This window comes from Medicago truncatula, chromosome 4 (assembly GCF_003473485.1).
Source record: "Medicago truncatula cultivar Jemalong A17 chromosome 4, MtrunA17r5.0-ANR, whole genome shotgun sequence".
NCBI lineage: Eukaryota > Viridiplantae > Streptophyta > Magnoliopsida > Fabales > Fabaceae > Medicago > Medicago truncatula.
Genome location: NC_053045.1, coordinates 18,009,676 through 18,027,915, shown reverse-complemented (window position 1 = coordinate 18,027,915; position 18,240 = coordinate 18,009,676). Strand labels below are relative to the sequence as shown.

General features: G+C 35.3%; 1 long non-coding RNA gene across 2 annotated transcripts; it reads right to left on the bottom strand.

Annotated features, from left to right (window-relative positions):
- Positions 1-2,177: 2,177 nt before the first annotated feature.
- On the bottom strand, positions 2,178-10,910 carry LOC120580094 (uncharacterized). 2 transcript variants are annotated; one of them, XR_005645707.1, is made up of 3 exons: positions 10,772-10,910; positions 10,472-10,630; positions 2,178-2,446 (listed from the first exon to the last, which is right to left on the bottom strand). It is a non-coding gene; the product is annotated as an uncharacterized lncRNA (long non-coding RNA). The 2 variants fall into 2 exon arrangements; XR_005645708.1 differs by lacking the exon at positions 2,178-2,446 and having other exon boundaries at positions 10,196-10,630.
- Positions 10,911-18,240: the final 7,330 nt, after the last annotated feature.

Genomic DNA, 18,240 nt, shown 5'->3' with positions numbered 1-18,240 from the left:
TGTTAATTACGATCGTTGATTTATATTGATTAATATCTTTGTTTTATGAAATCTCACCCCTTCTGCTTGGAAATGTTGCTCTTCGTATGAGTAACTTGCAGGTGATCGAGCGTAGGTTGCTGTTGTGCTGTCGTGAGTGGCCTTGCCTCGCTGAGTCCTAGGTTGCTCTGATACGTAACGGGATAGGGTTTATGTTATGCATGCTTCGTTTCCTTTACGTGTTCATTTATGATGTTTTATGTTGTTTAACTGAATTTATTTGAGATATTATGATGGGGCCTACGTGCCAAGACAATTATTGATTTTTGAATTAACTCCGTTGCGATGATTGATATATTTTGTTGGAAGTTAAATTGTTATTTAACTGTTTTTAGATTATGTGAATGTGATATCCCGTTTTGTGATGATTACTCTGATTTATGTTAAGAAATTTTTATGTTGGAAAAACGGGGTGTTACAGAGACGATTCTACTTTCTTTAAAGTTAACGCGGTGGAAACACGTCTGTTATACTCTTACCATGTTTTCTTCGACTACTTTGAGTCCTATTATCTCTGAATTCTGTAGTTTGGGAAAATTCCTAATTTCATCTCTTAAGATTTCTATTAAGGAGCGTTAAATGCTTGGTTTGTCACCACATACTACATTCCGTGAATATCTTAATCTCCAAGTCCTAGATTGTTATGTATTCTGCCATTTCTTTACTAATTAATTCCTCGATGTGCTACTATGATTTATCAACTTATTTCGGTTAGGAGTACTGATACAATTAAAATGTAATGTTTCACAATTCCATTACTACAAGTTAACCAAATTTAAAAGTTATCCTTTGAAGTGTACATGTCATAAACAGAGATACTAACTTTACACTTCTTGCCATTTCGAGCACTAACTCACATCACTCACGAGTCATTTCCAAGTACCGCATCTTCCCTTAAACATGTACTATATACTTGTTATCACAAACTGTTCCTGAAATGAGTCCCACATTCACGTCTTTTACATACTAAAATATACTTACAGTTACACTCATGGTCTCCTCTTAGGTAACTTCTACTCCCAAAATTTATATGTTAACACATTCTTGCCCTCAACATCCTGTTGAGAGAGCTTGACATCATCCATCCATTAATTCACTGAACTGGTAACTTATTATTAAATCATTCTTTTTTGTTTCGACCGAAAATTACAATCTGTCTCTGGCCATTACCGGGATCTCTTTCCACCTACTGCTAAACTTGTATTTCCTAGTTCGAAAAACAACTTAATAACTCGCGATAGCTTTAAGGGTCTGATTCAATTTCCTTCATGTACAACTCTAGTTAGCTTAGCTTTTCTACCATTCTATGCCAATAAAAATACATTTGAAACGTACTTTGATCCGTACAAGATCTTTCCACTACTAATTATTCATCCTTCTTAACTTAAAGGCTGCATAGCATTTTCACTTCCTGATTCATAAATATAGCACTTAAGATTCGGGAGATATGACTAATCTAACATAGTTTATCCGGCTTGCGTTGTCTACTCAATAACTGCATAGAGGGATCATCTTTGTCTGCTCCAAAGTAATTTCCTAAATTTTCAGTTAATTCGCTTAACAACTCAAGCATCAAAATCCGGCTCATTCCGGGCATTCGAGTCCTTCACTTTTGACATACTCTACATCCACTAAGAGTTTATGAATTCAATTGTTCGTCGAATAATTTTATTATATCAAGTTCCTCTTCTAATCTCGTAGTCGTAGTTACGCCTTTGGAAATACTTCTTTCTTTTATACCTTACTTATGATTCTTATACTGCGGCTCCTGTCAATGTTACAATCATCCTTTAATCACCCTGAATCTCTTACTTCTCCGGTATCCACATAAAAAGTGTCGTTCAACAATATCAGAGTATTCCACCTTAATCATAACATTTCCCTTATGGCCTTGAAGAATCTTCAGCTTCACGGTTTACCAGCCACCAATTGGCGTCAAATACTTCCGTATCAAAATTCACTATAAAACCTGACAACCTGACTTTTCTTCTTCGTACGCTTCATTCCTCCTAGGTCCTATTCAGCTCTCAAAAATTTGTCCTAACTGTCATATACTAGACCGAGTTGATCAGGCTCAACTAGATATGACATTTAGAATAAATATCCGGAACCCAGTGGTCTCACTGCATTTTATTGAATTCTAATGATCCAAGGTACGATCTGAATCGACCTGCTCTGATACCAAATTGTAACACCCCTACTAGAAATTACCTAGGATATCTAGCATGAGTGTTAAACTTGGCAATGGATACATTAAAATTACAACGATAAAAATTTCCTCTGAATAAGATACAAAAAATTATCGTCTTATACCTCTGAAGTAACACTAACACTATTGACGCGAAACTTCAAGCGACTTCTGCTTCTTCATCACGAACCATCATGTTGTATAATATAACTTGTACATCTGAAATAAATAAAAAGGATTGGGGTGAGACAAAATGTCTCAGTGAGTTCCACCTATCCTAGGCTGTAGGCAATCTCGGGGAACCTAATGGGATAAAACCGCAAGTGCACGGTCTTACCAAAGTAGTATAAAAGAGTATCGTTCCGACAGGGAGTTATGAATTCAATTATCTTTTAACAATGATTAGAATTAAAGTATAGAAAGTAGAAAGTTGTATTTTTATATATTTAAAAGAAAATAATAATAAAAGATAAAAGTCTTGGGATTATTGGTTCATCCTAACGACAAGTCCTTCTCAAACCAAACTATTAAACTTATAACTTTATGTTAGACCTAATTTCTCAAAACAGTTTCTCTTTTGTTCCTCTAGCAACCAAGCCTATTTCGCTGACTTGATTACTATTAGATTTTGGTTCCTCTAACAACCAAGCCTATTTCGCTGACTTGATCATTATTAGTTCCCTTGAAGATCGAAACTATATGTCTCAAAGATTGCAAAGACTATTTCGCTGCCTTTGCAATCCTTGTCTAAATTCACTTGTTCGAATATCAAAGCTCCACTTTTGTTTTATGAATTGATATTTGAGATGATGGATAAACAATTATCAAACCCTCCACTTTCGTTTCCACAGTTTGATAATGGTTGATCCATGTTAAAGCGGTGAATTTAGATAAGGAATTAGGGTTACATAAGATTAAGGTTTAAAGCTTGGTTTGATTAGGATTATGTCATTAGACTTATCCAACAATCCCAAGACAAGAGAAGTCTACTCACTGACGTTCATCGTAGACAAGGAGAAGAAGAGAGAAAGCATAAAGATAAATAACAAGAAAGTAAAATGAACTTTTATTAGAAAGACAATTGTCACATATTGTATTCCAAGAAAAGATGAATATTTGTGATGGATGGCTACTCTATTTATAGCATTTATTCGACTTAAAATCTAAGCTATTACATTCGGGCTAAAAATAGAGTAGCTTAAAATCTAAGCAAAAGCAGCAAAAGCAACTCTGGAGGGTGGCACGGCCGTGCCAATGCTAGCACGAGCCGTGCCAAGCTTCTGACTTTAGGGGAGACATATTTTGTCTTCCAATCTTTGTATTTTCATACCGAATCAGCTCCAAGTCCCTTTCTTTTGCTCCAAGACTCAATCCATCTAATATTCATTCCTGAAATATAATAAAATGCAATTTGTAGTAAACTATCTTAAAAGGGAAATAATATTAATATAAAATAAACTAAAATCTAATTAAAACTAAACTAAATAACATATAAAAACAGATAATAAATGACTCATCAAACTCCCCCACACTTGAATCTTTGCTTGTCCTCAAGCAAAAGGCATAAACATAGTAGCACAAACAGTTATATCAAATGACAATTCAATTAAAGCACATGTCTCCTCAAGGGCTTAAATCCCAAATGTACCCTAATCACAAACTCAAGCATTTCTTGTAATTTTTATTCAACCCAACGATCAAGTTTCAAGTGAGTGTGTGTGTGAAGTCCAACTCTTTTCTTGCTCCTGTATAAGATAGGCATTATGAGGAAACATGGTCTAATCCTAGCACTAAACTAACCAAGAAAGATTCCTTCTATAATTCATATAAGAGAGATGGGAGTATTTGAGAATCTTTGTTCTTTGCCATTTGCACATTTAAGTTCTTTATTTAAGGAACAACATCTTCACGTAGGAAGTCGGAGGGCCTACCCCCTTCCCCAATCTAGATTCAATGGTATCCCTTAAAACATCATCTTCACGTAGGAAGTCGGAGGGCCTACCCCCTTCCCCAATCTAGATTCAATGATGCTTTTTAAAGTTTTTCTTCAAGATAACAATCATCTTCACGTAGGAAGTCGGAGGGCCTACCTCCTTCCCCAATCTAGATTCAATGATGAGACCTTGGAATTTATTTGGCTTTTTGGCTTTTTATGAGCTCCCTTATACTAACTTATACTACTGGCACTTTGAGAATCTTTAAAGGTTAATGCACCACTAAGATTAAAACGCGTTTCCTTAAAATACCTATTCATACATTTACTCAAGGGAAGCAACTTTGTGTTTTTCTCATTGGAGAATTTTATTCACTTTAAAACAAGATGTGGGTATATCAAGAAGACTTAAAACACAATAGTTTGCTTTTATGTACAAGAATCAATCAAATAACAGGAGACAATGAAAATTTTGTGTCATGATATTTTCAATAAAAATTAGCTACTTAACCATGCCATTTACAATAAAACAAAACAAAAGAATAAAGTTCAAGGGAGTTTGGAAACACTACAACTAAAGACACTTTATTAGGCTCCCCCCACACTTAGGAGAAGCATTGTCCTCAATGATGCAAAATAAGAGAAATGAAGAAGAAGAAGAAGAAGAAGAAGAAGAAGAAGAAGAAGAAGGAGGAGGAGGAGGAGGAGGAGGAGTAGTAAGAGAAGAGAGGAAGAGGAAGAGGAAAGCTCACATTTTTCATTGAGTTCTATAGGTAGGACCTTGGAGGTGAAGATGGTGCATCATGTTCTGAAGCATTTGGTTATTTTCTTCGGATATGCGGTTGCCCCTTAGGACATAATTCCTTAGTCCCGACAATTCAACACCTTGCCTTAGTTGCTTGGTGCTTATCCTCTCGACCTCGGTATGCATCCATGCCCATCTTGCATTTTCATTTGTTTATCCGGCATCATGGTCATGGTGCACCTCATCATGGTACAATTGTGCACCTTCCTCTTCTTGGTGCAAATGTGCATCTTCCTCGCCTTCATTATCGTGTTCTTCATGTACCTGTGGATCATCAACAACATACAACAAAATTTCTTCCACCTCGGTGTTAGTCCGAGATGGGTTAGAAAGTATAATCAAAATAGGCACATTGAGTTTGAGTGCGTAGGACATGGGTGGATGGGGCTTAATGAAGTTCATAAAGATAAGGGTCTCTATGTTAAGCCTATTGTTTCCCTCAATTTTGGTAATCCCTTGGTCCTCACCCACTCCCAATTGTCCAGCTATGTATGTGATGATACCACCCACAACTATCTCTCCCCTACATCAAACCTATTACCGTCATGGGAAAGGTAATCAAGCAAGTAAAAGCATGTGTTAACGGGGTGGTTGTTAAGCATGGCCCACGACATGAAGAGTTTATCCGTCCTAGTGTTCCCCAATTCGGTCCTACCCCAAATAGTGCAAGTCATTACCCTTTGAAGGTACCTAAGCACCGGGTTGTGAATATGGCTAGCTTTGTTTGAACGTGTGTTAAATTGCCTAAGGTCGGTGATATGTTCCCAAAAGGTGGCGGGTTGATAGTCAACCGGCTTAAGACTTTGATCCCAAGAGTCGTGGATGAACCTCGTGTTAGTGAAGCTCATCTCATCACAAAAGTGTTGGAGAGACATCTCGTAATCAATGTTCATAAGCCGGAAAGAGATTCTATGATTAGGGTTATCAAAATTCATCCTATCCTTTGTAAAAACGATAGAACTTAAAAACTCATAGGTGAAATTTTCATAACCCCGCATAGGTCTTAACATAGCAACCCACCCTAATCGTCTTAGAAATTTAAACACATTGTCACTAAGGCCTAATGTAACCAAGTCATAATTATCAGGGTACCTGCAAGGATGTAAAGGTTTAGAGATGAGAGTTTTATACCTATCCTTTTGCTTGTTGTCCTTGAATATTATGCCATGATTATTTGCCGGTACTTGCTTCTTTGGGGGAGGTCCTCTTGAAGATGTTGCAACTTCTTTTCCACTTCTTTTGGAAGCCATAGCCTTGACCTTGGTTGGACTTGGTGTGGTTGTGGTGAAGGTTGGGGTTAGTGAATGTTTTTGGTGGAAAGGGTTGGTTTAGTGATGGAGTGAAGGTTTAAGTGAGTTTTAGGAGTTGGTTGATGGAGGTTGGGATTGAATTTGTGGATTTTTGGGTTAGGATAATGGAGGTTGTGAATTTTTTTGGATTGGGTGGATGAAAGTGGATTTTGTATGGATGGTTGTGGTGGGAATGGTTTTTGTGGTTGAATTGGGTAAGAAATTTTGTGAATTGGTGAAGGTTTGATGGAGATGTGGAGGTTTGAGGTTTTGTGGTTATGGAGGTTTTAGAGAGAAGTAGGAGGGATGAGAGGGGTTTGGTTTGAAGAATGAGGGAAGAAGATGAAGGAAAATGAGGTTTAACCTTACCTGAGGTCGGGCACGGCCGTGCTGAGGTTGGCACGGGCCGTACCAAGTTCCTCGAGTTTGGCTTGGTTTGGGAAGGGCAAGGTCTGGCACGGCCGTGCCAGTGTGAGCACGGGCCGTGCCAAGGTTCTGGAGACCGGGACTTCAAAAAATTTCTTTTTCTTGAATCATTCTTGGACAATTACCTACAAAATAACTTAAAATAAAAAGAAACAAATAAAACAAAAGCAATTAAATGCGTGGGTTGCCTCCCACGAAGCGCTCGTTTAAAGTCATTAGCTTGACGGTCAAAGGGTTTCTCTATCCTATACCCAATCTTTCACAAAGGGATAATGGCATCAAACTGACATTCTCCCCCAAATCACACATGGCTCTTTCTATAATCTCGGGTCCTATGACAGATGGTTTGGAAAAACTCACAGGATCCTTAAGTCTATATGGCAATTTGTTTTGAATGATTTCAATAAGTTTCCTAAACTGCTCATCTAGTTTGGACTCATCAAACCCTTGTGGGAAAGGAATTTTTGGCTCATAAGGTGGTGATATGTTAGGCTTTTCACTTTCTATCACAACTTTCTCACTTTGTGGCTTTTCACTCTCTACCTCTAATTGTTTACCATCCCTAAGTGTAACATCATTCGGTTGACCCTTTGGGTTAGCCTTAGGTTGGCTTGCAAGGATTATGGAGGTTTGGGAGGGAGAGGCTACTTGATGGCCTACGTGAGGGATTTGAATCTCTATCATTTTGTTGTGAGTACAAAGAGAGTCTACTTTTGAGGAAAGCCTATTGAGAGAGTCCTTCAAATTTCTAGCTTGAATTTCAAATTCTTTGTTGTACCTAGAGTTATCTAATACAAGATTTTCTAGCAAAAGTTCCAAGTTGGATCTTTGAGGGACTCCTTGGTTATTTTCAAAATCAAGTGGTGTTGTTTGTTGTCCAAAAGGATTTTGAGGGGTTTGAAAAAATTGATCGTTCCTAAACCCTTGATTATAATGAGCATAGGTTACTTGCTCAGGACTTCTAACAACACTACCTAGTTGACCAGTATGACCAAATATTCCATAACAAGGAGGAAAAACAGGGGAAGGAGTCCAAGGATAATAGTTTTGAGCCATGCCTGAAATCAGAATGGTTAAGGATAAAAATTAATAAAATAAAATAAAAATAATAAAGAAAGGGAGATATAATAAATAAAAAGATAACTAGAAAAGGAAATAAAATATTTTATAAATATGTATATATAAAAATAAAAATAAAAATAAAAAAATAAAAAAAATAAAAAGATAAGAAAAGGAAATAAAATATTATATAAATATATATATATATATATATATATATTTTATTATTATTATTATTATTTTAGACTAACCACTATTAAAAAGTTAATCAAATTACAATAACTCCCCAGCAGCGGCGCCAAAAACTTGATGGGATAAAACCGCAAGTGCACGGTCTTACCGAAGTAGTATAAAAGAGTATCGTTTCGACAGGGAGTTATGAATTCAATTATCTTTTAACAATGATTAGAATTAAAGTATAGAAAGTAGAAAGTTGTATTTTTATATATTTAAAAGAAAATAATAATAAAAGATAAAATCCTTGGGATTATTGGTTCATCCTAACGACAAGTCCTTCTCAAACCAAACTATTAAACTTATAACTTTATGTTAGACCTAATTTCTCAAGACAGTTTCTCTTTTGTTCCTCTAGCAACCAAGCCTATTTCGCTGACTTGATTACTATTAGATTTTGGTTCCTCTAACAACCAAGCCTATTTCGCTGACTTGATCATTATTAGTTCCCTTGAAGATCGAAACTATATGTCTCAAAGATTGCAAAGACTATTTCGCTACCTTTGCAATCCTTGTCTAAATTCACTTGTTCGAATATCAAAGCTCCACTTTCGGTTTATGAATTGATATTTGAGATGATGAATAAACAATTATCAAACCCACCACTTTCGTTTCCACAGTTTGATAATGGTTGATCCATGTTAAAGCGGTGAATTTAGATAAGGAATTAGGGTTACATAAGATTAAGGTTTAAAGCTTGGTTTGATTAGGATTATGTCATTAGACTTATCCAACAATCCCAAGACAAGAGAAGTCTACTCACTGACGTTCATCGTAGACAAGGAGAAGAAGAGAGAAAGCATAAAGATAAATAACAAGAAAGTAAAATGAACTTTTATTAGAAAGACAATTGTCACATATTGTATTCTAAGAAAAGATGAATATTTGTGATGGATGGCTACTCTATTTATAGCATTTATTCGACTTAAAATCTAAGCTATTACATTCGGGCTAAAAATAGAGTAGCTTAAAATCTAAGTAAAAGCAGCAAAAGCAACTCTGGAGGGTGGCACGGCCGTGCCAATGCTAGCACGGGCCGTGCCAAGCTTCTGACTTTAGGGGAGACATATTTTGTCTTCCAATCTTTGTATTTTCGTACCGAATCAGCTCCAAGTCCCTTTCTTTTGCTCCAAGACTCAATCCATCTAATATTCATTCCTGAAATATAATAAAATGCAATTTGTAGTAAACTATCTTAAAAGGGAAATAATATTAATATAAAATAAACTAAAATCTAATTAAAACTAAACTAAATAACATATAAAAACAGATAATAAATGACTCATCAGAACCTACGATCGCCATCTGTTACTAAACTCAACCCATTTCGGGTTTATATGATTTTATTATGCAAAACTGAGCACGATAATGGGATAACTAGAATCACTATCTGAAATACTACATTGATTAAATAATAAATACAGTCATACTCATAAATTTAATCATAAACATAACCACCATAATCATAATAATAATCATAAACATAAATCCAATATATCGTATTCTAGTATAGCTTATACTTTGACATACTTATCTGAGTATGTCTTTGATTCTATTTTTTTTTTTTTTGGTAACAACTAGTTTCGGCTAACTGAGCCGAAGTTCCGTAACTAAAATTCATCATTTCCAATGATTGGCAAAATGCCCATAAGATATGGCTTCGTAGCTAATTCATACTAAACATAATTTTCAGTTTAATATGAGTATCATTAGTTATACATTTCATTATATGCGTATATATCATATTATCTCTTCGTTATGGCGAACGGTAACTATTTCATTATTGTTACTATGAGCCATACCTCATAGGCTACATTATCTCTTCGTTGTAGCAAACGGAGTTTCACATTCGTTACTATGAGCCATTCCCTCATAGGCTACATTATCTCTTCGTTGTAGCAAACGGAGTTTCACATTCGTTACTATGAGCCCTTCCTCATAGGCTACATTATCTCTTCGTTGTAGCAAACGGAGTTTCACATTCGTTACTATGAGCCGTTCCTCATAGGCTACATTATCTCTTCGTTGTAGCAAATGGAGATTTTATCAAATTTATTATTATTTATTTATTTATTTATTTCTTTCTTTATCTATGATCATGTTACTCATTTCAAGTTTTTCTACTGATTTCCATTTTTCTGTGATTTTCTATAATTCACTATGAGCATATTACTCATAGACTGTATTTCAAATCATTACCATAATTATACATATCAATCGTCTTGATAAAATTTCCCTCCAACAATTATGCTAACATAAACATACTTATTAACATAAAAGAGATTTTAGAATAACTAATAATTGTACCTAGTTCAGAAATAATCATTCTACTATCTCATATCTATTATGTTTCAAATGTATCATTCATATGGCATAGTAGTCATGCTTGCACAAAAGACAAGAAATCATAAAAATGGCCTAATTATTCATATTATCTCATTAATCTAACATAATCATAATCCATTCCCAAAGGTGGGTTCTAAGCTAAAGGAACTCACCTTTAATCCTTTAAAATGGCATAGGCTCGTCTTAATTTTGCATTTCAAACCTCAACCAACTTCATGCTCAACCATAAGGGCATCTATAATTAACCTTGTTTGAAATAAACTCTTACTGGAATAAGCTTCCCACTTGAGATTCCACTTCAAACCTTGAACCTAGCAACCAAACAAAACACCACCATGAATTTCCTCTCTTGAACTCTTTCCCTCTTGCTTGAAAAAATGAAATTTTCCCAAAGTCTAGAAGGATGGGTAGATGGCAGATTTGAAGGAAGAGGGATTAATTTTGAAGCTTACTTCTTGGTCTAATCACTACAAGGGACACTCTTAAACAATTTTCGTGATGATTTCATGAAGAATTAATGATTTTTGGTGGATTGGGTGAGGAGAGGTAGAGAAGACGTGAGCTAGAGAGGAAGAGAGAAGAAATATCTTAAATATGGAGAGAGAGATGGAGAAAAGTGTAGAAATTTCATGTTTTGTCTTATTTGTATCCTTAGGTAAGAAATGACCAAAATGCCCTTTTCTACACTCTTCTTCAAACTAGAATATCCGATAAAATATCGTAAAAGTTTTAAGCGAAATACTTCATTCCCCATAGTCCGTTGAAATAATATGTTTCAGTCCTGAAAAGTCTTATGCACAATTACCATTTTGTCCGTCCCTAAAAAAAATTCCAAAGATAAAATAACTGATACTGAATTTTTACATGCAGGGTATTACATTATATTTAACAACATAAATAACTTCATCTATTAGTAATAATAATCTTTCATGTAATAATTCTTAATAACTCAACCAACTTCTAATTATCATTAACTTCATATTCATCGCATTATAAACGTCATCATATAGCACATAATAACCAAATCATAACCAACATAGATCATCACATCATAAATACCATCTTTAACAAACAACATAATCATCATCTCATAATAACATAAACAACACAATATAATCATCATCTCATAATAACTTAGACCACAAAACATAATCATCCCTTAATAGTAATAACTTAGGCCACACAACATAATCATCACTTAATAATAATAATCATATACAACATAACATAATCATCATCTTAATAATGATATAAACAACACATATTCATATTCTTATAATAATATAACAACAACATAAACAACAACATCTTCATCATCTTATAATAATATAACAACAACATAAACAACAATATCTTCGTCATCTTATAATAATATAATAACACATATTCATCATCTTAATAATAATAATCATATACAACACATATTCATCATTTCATAATAATATAACAACAACATATTCATCATCATAAACATCTTAATAATAATACTTCATAAAGTACTTTATTAACAACTCATTGAAAAATGTCAACTTAAAGACAACGACAATGCAACTTCAACGACTTCAACTTGACTATGCAACTTCAACTTCTTAATCATGCATGTGGTACCAACCAGGACATCAAGCCCCCAATGTATTGAGCGTAAATAGGCTCACAGAGCATCAAGCCCTCTCCCTTCACATATTATGTATAAATATACATTACATAGCATCAAGCCCTCACCCAACGTAAATGAGTATGCAATGGACTCAACATCTTAACAACTTAACAACTTAGACATCTCTTATGACTCCAATAATTTGGATCAACATCTTACAACTTAAACAACTTAGACCAACATTAGATCTTCATGATATTAATACGTCACAACCGCAAGGCAACACCATTAAATAAAATGCAGCAAGTCAACATCAACAATAATCGTCAAATACAACCATTACGACTTCATATAAACATCTTTCACAATTATATAAGTATTCATCAAAGTCAATCATATTCATCACGACAGCAAGACAGCATCATTTAAACATATACAACAAGTAACCATCATTAATAATCTTCATGTACAACAATTTCAACTTCATATCAACATCTCGAATATCAACATAATCCATTTAATGTATATACAACATTATAAACAACATCAATTCATATGCATCAGTCTTACTGGGATAAGATCAGTAAGATAAACAACTTAGTTTCTAACCTCTAAGATTAACTCACATCCACTCGTGCGACAAGGATCGCATTTAACCTAAACAAGGCATTCTGTAACACAAGTACTCGCGAGGCGAGAGCCTCTGCTTGCCATGGCGAGTTCAGGTTCAGTTCACAAAATTTCATTCTAAAGTCTTTCCATGTTCAATCTCATTCTCCAATCTTTCCTAATCATTATTAGACATGTTCAGTGACTCAAAAACATCTAAGGATCAACTCAAAAGTCAAAAATACGAAATTTGGATAGCTCTCAGGTCATGCTCGCTAGGCGAGTTCATCTATTCGCTATGGCGAGCTACGACGTGCAACTCGCGAGGCGAGGGGAAATTGCTCGCGAAGCCAGGATCATCGTTCGCAAGGGCGAGCGATGAATGTTGGCTTGGGCAGAAGTGCAATTTTCACGAAAATTCATCTTTTCTCATGGTTTTAAGCTAACATTGATTCCAGAATTCATCCTACACATTATCTAAGGTCTAGGAACAGTTTCTACATCAATCTAACAAGTTTCCACCGTTTAATCAACAATTATACAATTTTGACCTAGTTTTCAATTCCTCTAAAACTCATCCTACATCATGTTAAATCTAACCATTGAATCACAGACTTAATAAAATTGCAAAGTTAGTCTCACCCTTACCTTAGAATGTGAGAATCGCAGCTTTTTGGTCTCTCTCCCTTCTCTTGGCTTTTTCTCCCTTTTCTCCAAAAACTGATCGTACGTACTAATTTTTCTAAACCTAGTTTTCTCCTATTTCTCCACAAAACTCTCTAAATTCACAAAACAGCCCCTATCTCAATATTTATTCTATTTTCAAATCTTATTCTATTAATACTAAAATAAGCCTATCAATAAAATATCAACACATCACCTAAGCATATGAATATATTCTAAACTCAATAAAATAATCAACCAAAACAAATATTTCAAAGAGGGCGTTACAGCATCTCTCTTAGTGTGAATATATATGTCTTTTTTGTTTCTTCATAAGAAAAAAAATTACATTTTACATTTATTTAATTAATAACGTATACGGTCTTTATTATATATCATATACATCATTTAATGAATAAATATAAAATGTTGATTTTTACTTATACTAATGACTAGAATATATGTACAATGTTTATTTTATTTTTTTCAACCTAAAAAATATGTTATTTTTTTAAACAAGAAGTTTTCTTTGACAAGTTGAAGATGTGTGTTTTTTTTTTTTTTTGGGTCTTGCTAATTAGTGCATGGTTAAGGATTTAAAAAAAAAATTGTGAAATTTCATGTAGAAAAAGTTGTGTTTTAATCTTTCAATAAGTTGAATGCACAATTTCCAAGACAAAGTTACTACTTTAAGTTTCTTACAATTCGTTGATGATACACTGTTAATTGGTAATAAAAGTTGGGCAAATGTTCGTGCAATGAGGGCTGGCTTGGTTTTGTTTAAAGCTATGTCTGGTTTGAAAGTAAATTTCCATAAAAGCTCTCGGGTTGGTGTCAATATCAATGCTTCTTGGTTGGCTGAAACAGCTTTTGTGTTAGGTTGCAAAGTGCGTAAAGTGTCGTTCCTCTATTTGGGTCTTCCGATTGGGGGCGATCTGTGTAACGCCCACTTTCGTTTAATCGTTTATTTAATCGAGTTTAGGTGATTATATTATAATTATATAATATATGCATGATTTTGGTATGTTTTGATGATTTATGATGATTTGATCGATGACGTGATGAGTTATGAGTTTTGGAAGATTTGATAAGGATATGAGAATTATTTTATTGTTAAATAAAATAAAGATTTGAAATTAATATAAAATATTTAGTTAAGGGCTGTTTTGATATTTTAGATAGTTTTGGGGGAGAAAGTGAGATAAGATAAGTAATTAAGAAGAGGTATATAAAGATTAGACCTAGTTTTAGAAAAAACATTGTACGTACGACTGTTTTGGAGAAAAAGGAGAAAAAACCAAGTTTAGAGAAACCAAGGAAGAGTGCTGCGATTTTCTTCATACAAGGTAAGGGTGAGACTAATAATTCAATAACGTTGATTGCTGTAATTCTGATGATTAATTGACAAAGTTAGGATTGATTTAGAAAAGTTTTGGAATTAGGTCAAAACCCTAAAAATTGATGATCAAACGGTAAAACTTGTTTAGATTGATGTAGAAACCGTCCTTTAACCTTAGAACATGTTTAGGATGGATTATGGGATCAAAATTAGGCTTTGAACCATGTTATTTGATGGATTTTCGAGAAAACCCGTAGTCTGCCCGTGCTTCTGTTCATCACTCGCCACGGCGAGTGATGATCCTCGCCTCGCGAGTGATGACCTTCATCGCTCACCACGCGAGCCCTTTCCCTTCGCCTCGCGAGTTGTTTGGTGCAACTCGCCATGGCGAGCAACCCTTCCTCGCCTCGCGAGCTTAGGCAGAGAGCATGTCATATTTCGTGATTCGACCTTTTTAGTTGGACCTTGAGTGCCTTTGAGTGCCTGAACATACCTAGTATTGATTAGGAATGAATGTAAGATCAGAGGGAACCCAGAACAAGTTTATTTTGGGAGTTGAGTGGTACTCGCCATGGCGAGTAAGAACTCTCGCCTCGCGAGCACAGCCAGGATGCAGTTGCTTGTGTGTTTGTGCGATCTGTGTCGCACGTGTTGATCTAGAGTGAACCCCTAACTAGTAATAAGACCTAATGATGACGTTTAATGCAGTCTGTAGAGTTGTTTAAGTTATGTTGATATTAATTGGACATGAACTAATGTATTGTATATTCATGCAAGATATGAAAACTTGATAATGATGCAATTTATGTGCTATTGATATAATGATATCATCTCGTTTATGTGACCTGTTTATGCTGCTTCCGTTATTTAACTAAGTGCATAAGTATATGATGAAGTTAGCTCCAAATTATTGGATGCATGTTGATATGTTGATTACGATGTTTTGTTCATAAGTGTCCATGCATAGCATCTCATTGAGCTTAGTCCTCACCACGAATATTAGGAGCTTTGTCCTCCGCACGTTTTATAGGAGCTTTGTCCTCCGCACGATTAAAGTATATTAATACTTATCATGACGATTGGTACCACATGCATATAAGGAGTCTAAGAGCATTGTCACATTGTCATGATTAAGATGCCTTGTTGATGATGATTAAATACGTGATTACGTGATAAGTGTTTATCAATTATGTGATTTTGTTCATGATAATTGGATATATGATTATGTTATAACTGTTTAGCAATTATGCAATGTTATTTAAGGAATGATTATGATGTTAATTTATGATTCGCAATTACATTGATTAATGTTATTTGATTATGAAATCTCACCCCTTCTGCTTGAAAATGTTGCCCTTCGTATGGGTAACTTGCAGGTGATCGTGCTTAGTGTGCAGTTTGCTTTCGTGAGTTGGTCTTGCCTTCACTGTGTCGTCTAGGTCGCTCTGATACGTAACGGGATGGGGTTTAATGTTATAACATGCTTCATTCTCTTACGTGACTATCATGTTTATGTTTTATGAAGTTGAACAATTATTATGTTTTGTTAAGTTGATTTAACTCTTTTGAGATACTTTATTGGGGCCTGCGTGCCAAACTGATTTATGACTTCTGAACTAATATTCCGCTGCTATGTTAAGATTTTATGTGGAAGTTAAATTATTATTTAACTGTTTTTGGATTACGTTTCTTTGTGATATCCCATTTATGGTTTTTACTCTGATAAATGTTTAAGAAATTTGTATATTGGGAAAACGGGGTGTTACAATCTGCGCCGGTTATTGTTTTGGGAGCCTGTTGTTAATCGAATTAAATCTAGATTGTCTGGATGGCATAGTCGGTTCCTTTCTTTTGGTGGCCGGTTGATCCTTCTCAAATCTGTCCTGTCTGCACTTCCTATCTATGCTCTTTCCTTTTTCAAAGCTTCGTCAGGTATAATCTCTTCCATTGAATCTTTGTTAAATAAATTTTTTTTTTTTTTTGGGGGGGGGGGGGGGGAAGTGAAGATAAAAGAAAATTTTCGTGGATTAGTTGGAATTCTTTATGTTTGAGGAAGGAGTATAGAGGGATGGGTGTTAGGAGATTGAGGGAGTTTAACACTGCGTTATTAAGAAAATGGTGTTGGAGGTTGTTAGTAGAGAGATGGGTTGTGGCGTAGGGTGTTAGTGGCTAGGTATGGTGCGGAGGATGGTGGTTTGGAGGATAGGGGCCGTTGTTGTACATCTTGGTGGCGGGAGATAGTGAGGATTAGAGATGGGATAGGAGAGGGCGGAGAGGGTTGGTTTGCATCGGGTGTTAGGAGACAGGTGGGAGACGGTGCTGAGACTGACTTTTGGCGTGATTGTTGGTGTGGAAATGCTCTGTTTTGTGTGCGATTTAGACGGATTTTTGATTTGACAGTCAACAAAGTTGTCACGGTTAGGAACATGTTCCAGTTGGGTTTGGAGGTTGGTGGGGGGCATGGTAGTGGCGTCGCCGCTTGTGGGTTTGGGAGGAAGATTTGGTAGAGGAGTGTAGGTGTAACACTCCGTTACCCAAAAACAATTAAATAACATTTAAACATCAGAGTAATCCACAACGGGCATGCTACACATCATTTTCAAAATTTCTTAAATAGAAGATAGAACTATTTAATCAAACAACTTATTATTTATGAAAACATAGCAGCGGAATAGTTCTCAAATCCATAACCTCATAACATCCAACAATAGTTTATGGCATTAAAGGCCTTAGCATAATTCAACAACATTGTTCAAAAGACAATAAAGGCTCCACATCACAATTCCAAAATTTGATACATGGAAAAGAAACAACAATAAATATAAATAATAGTTCACATCCCACGTATCAGAGCCCTAGACACGACATTGAGCCACCACCAACTACTCAGGATCACCTGCAAGTTACCCATAAGAAGGGCAACATTTTCAAGCAGAAGGGGTGAGATTCACAACAATAAATATAGATATTAAAATCTTCAATTGAATCTAACACCCTAATCATCAAACACATCATCTTGTAAACATATATATGTATAAGTCACAAGCAACAACAACATCAACAATACACCACCATCACAATGAATATATAAATGCATATTCAACATCAACATCAACCATCAGATAATAACTGCAATCAACAACCAAGACTCATGCAAATGACATGACAACACTGCTAAGACACCATCTTAGACTTCTCAATGAATGCAATATGCATGTGGTACCAAACATGACCGAAGCCCTCACCGCTTTTGAATGGTTAAAGCATTCATCAGGACCGAAGCCCTCACCGCTGTTGAGCAACTAGTACTCCAGGACCGAAGCCCTCACCGCTGTTTTATGCATATGCAATGGACCTACTTGTGCATATCTACATACAACTGACCATGTAATGCAACTCCATATGGCTCCACTTTAACAATATGTATGATTCAATAATTAGCATACATTTCAACCATCATCAGTAATCATCAATCCAGTAATTCAATCAACCAAAATAATGCATAATTATATATAACCATGCTCAAAAACAACAACATCAACCACTACTATTCAAGCTAGCAAAACAACACTCAGGAACTGTGCAGCTCGCCTCGCGAGCATAACTGCTCGCCATGGCGAGTTCACAAAAACACTAGCTCGCCATGGCGAGTTCAAGGCGAACTAGAGGCGAGTGGAAATCAGGTGCTCTCGGGAAAAATGACATTTTCACAC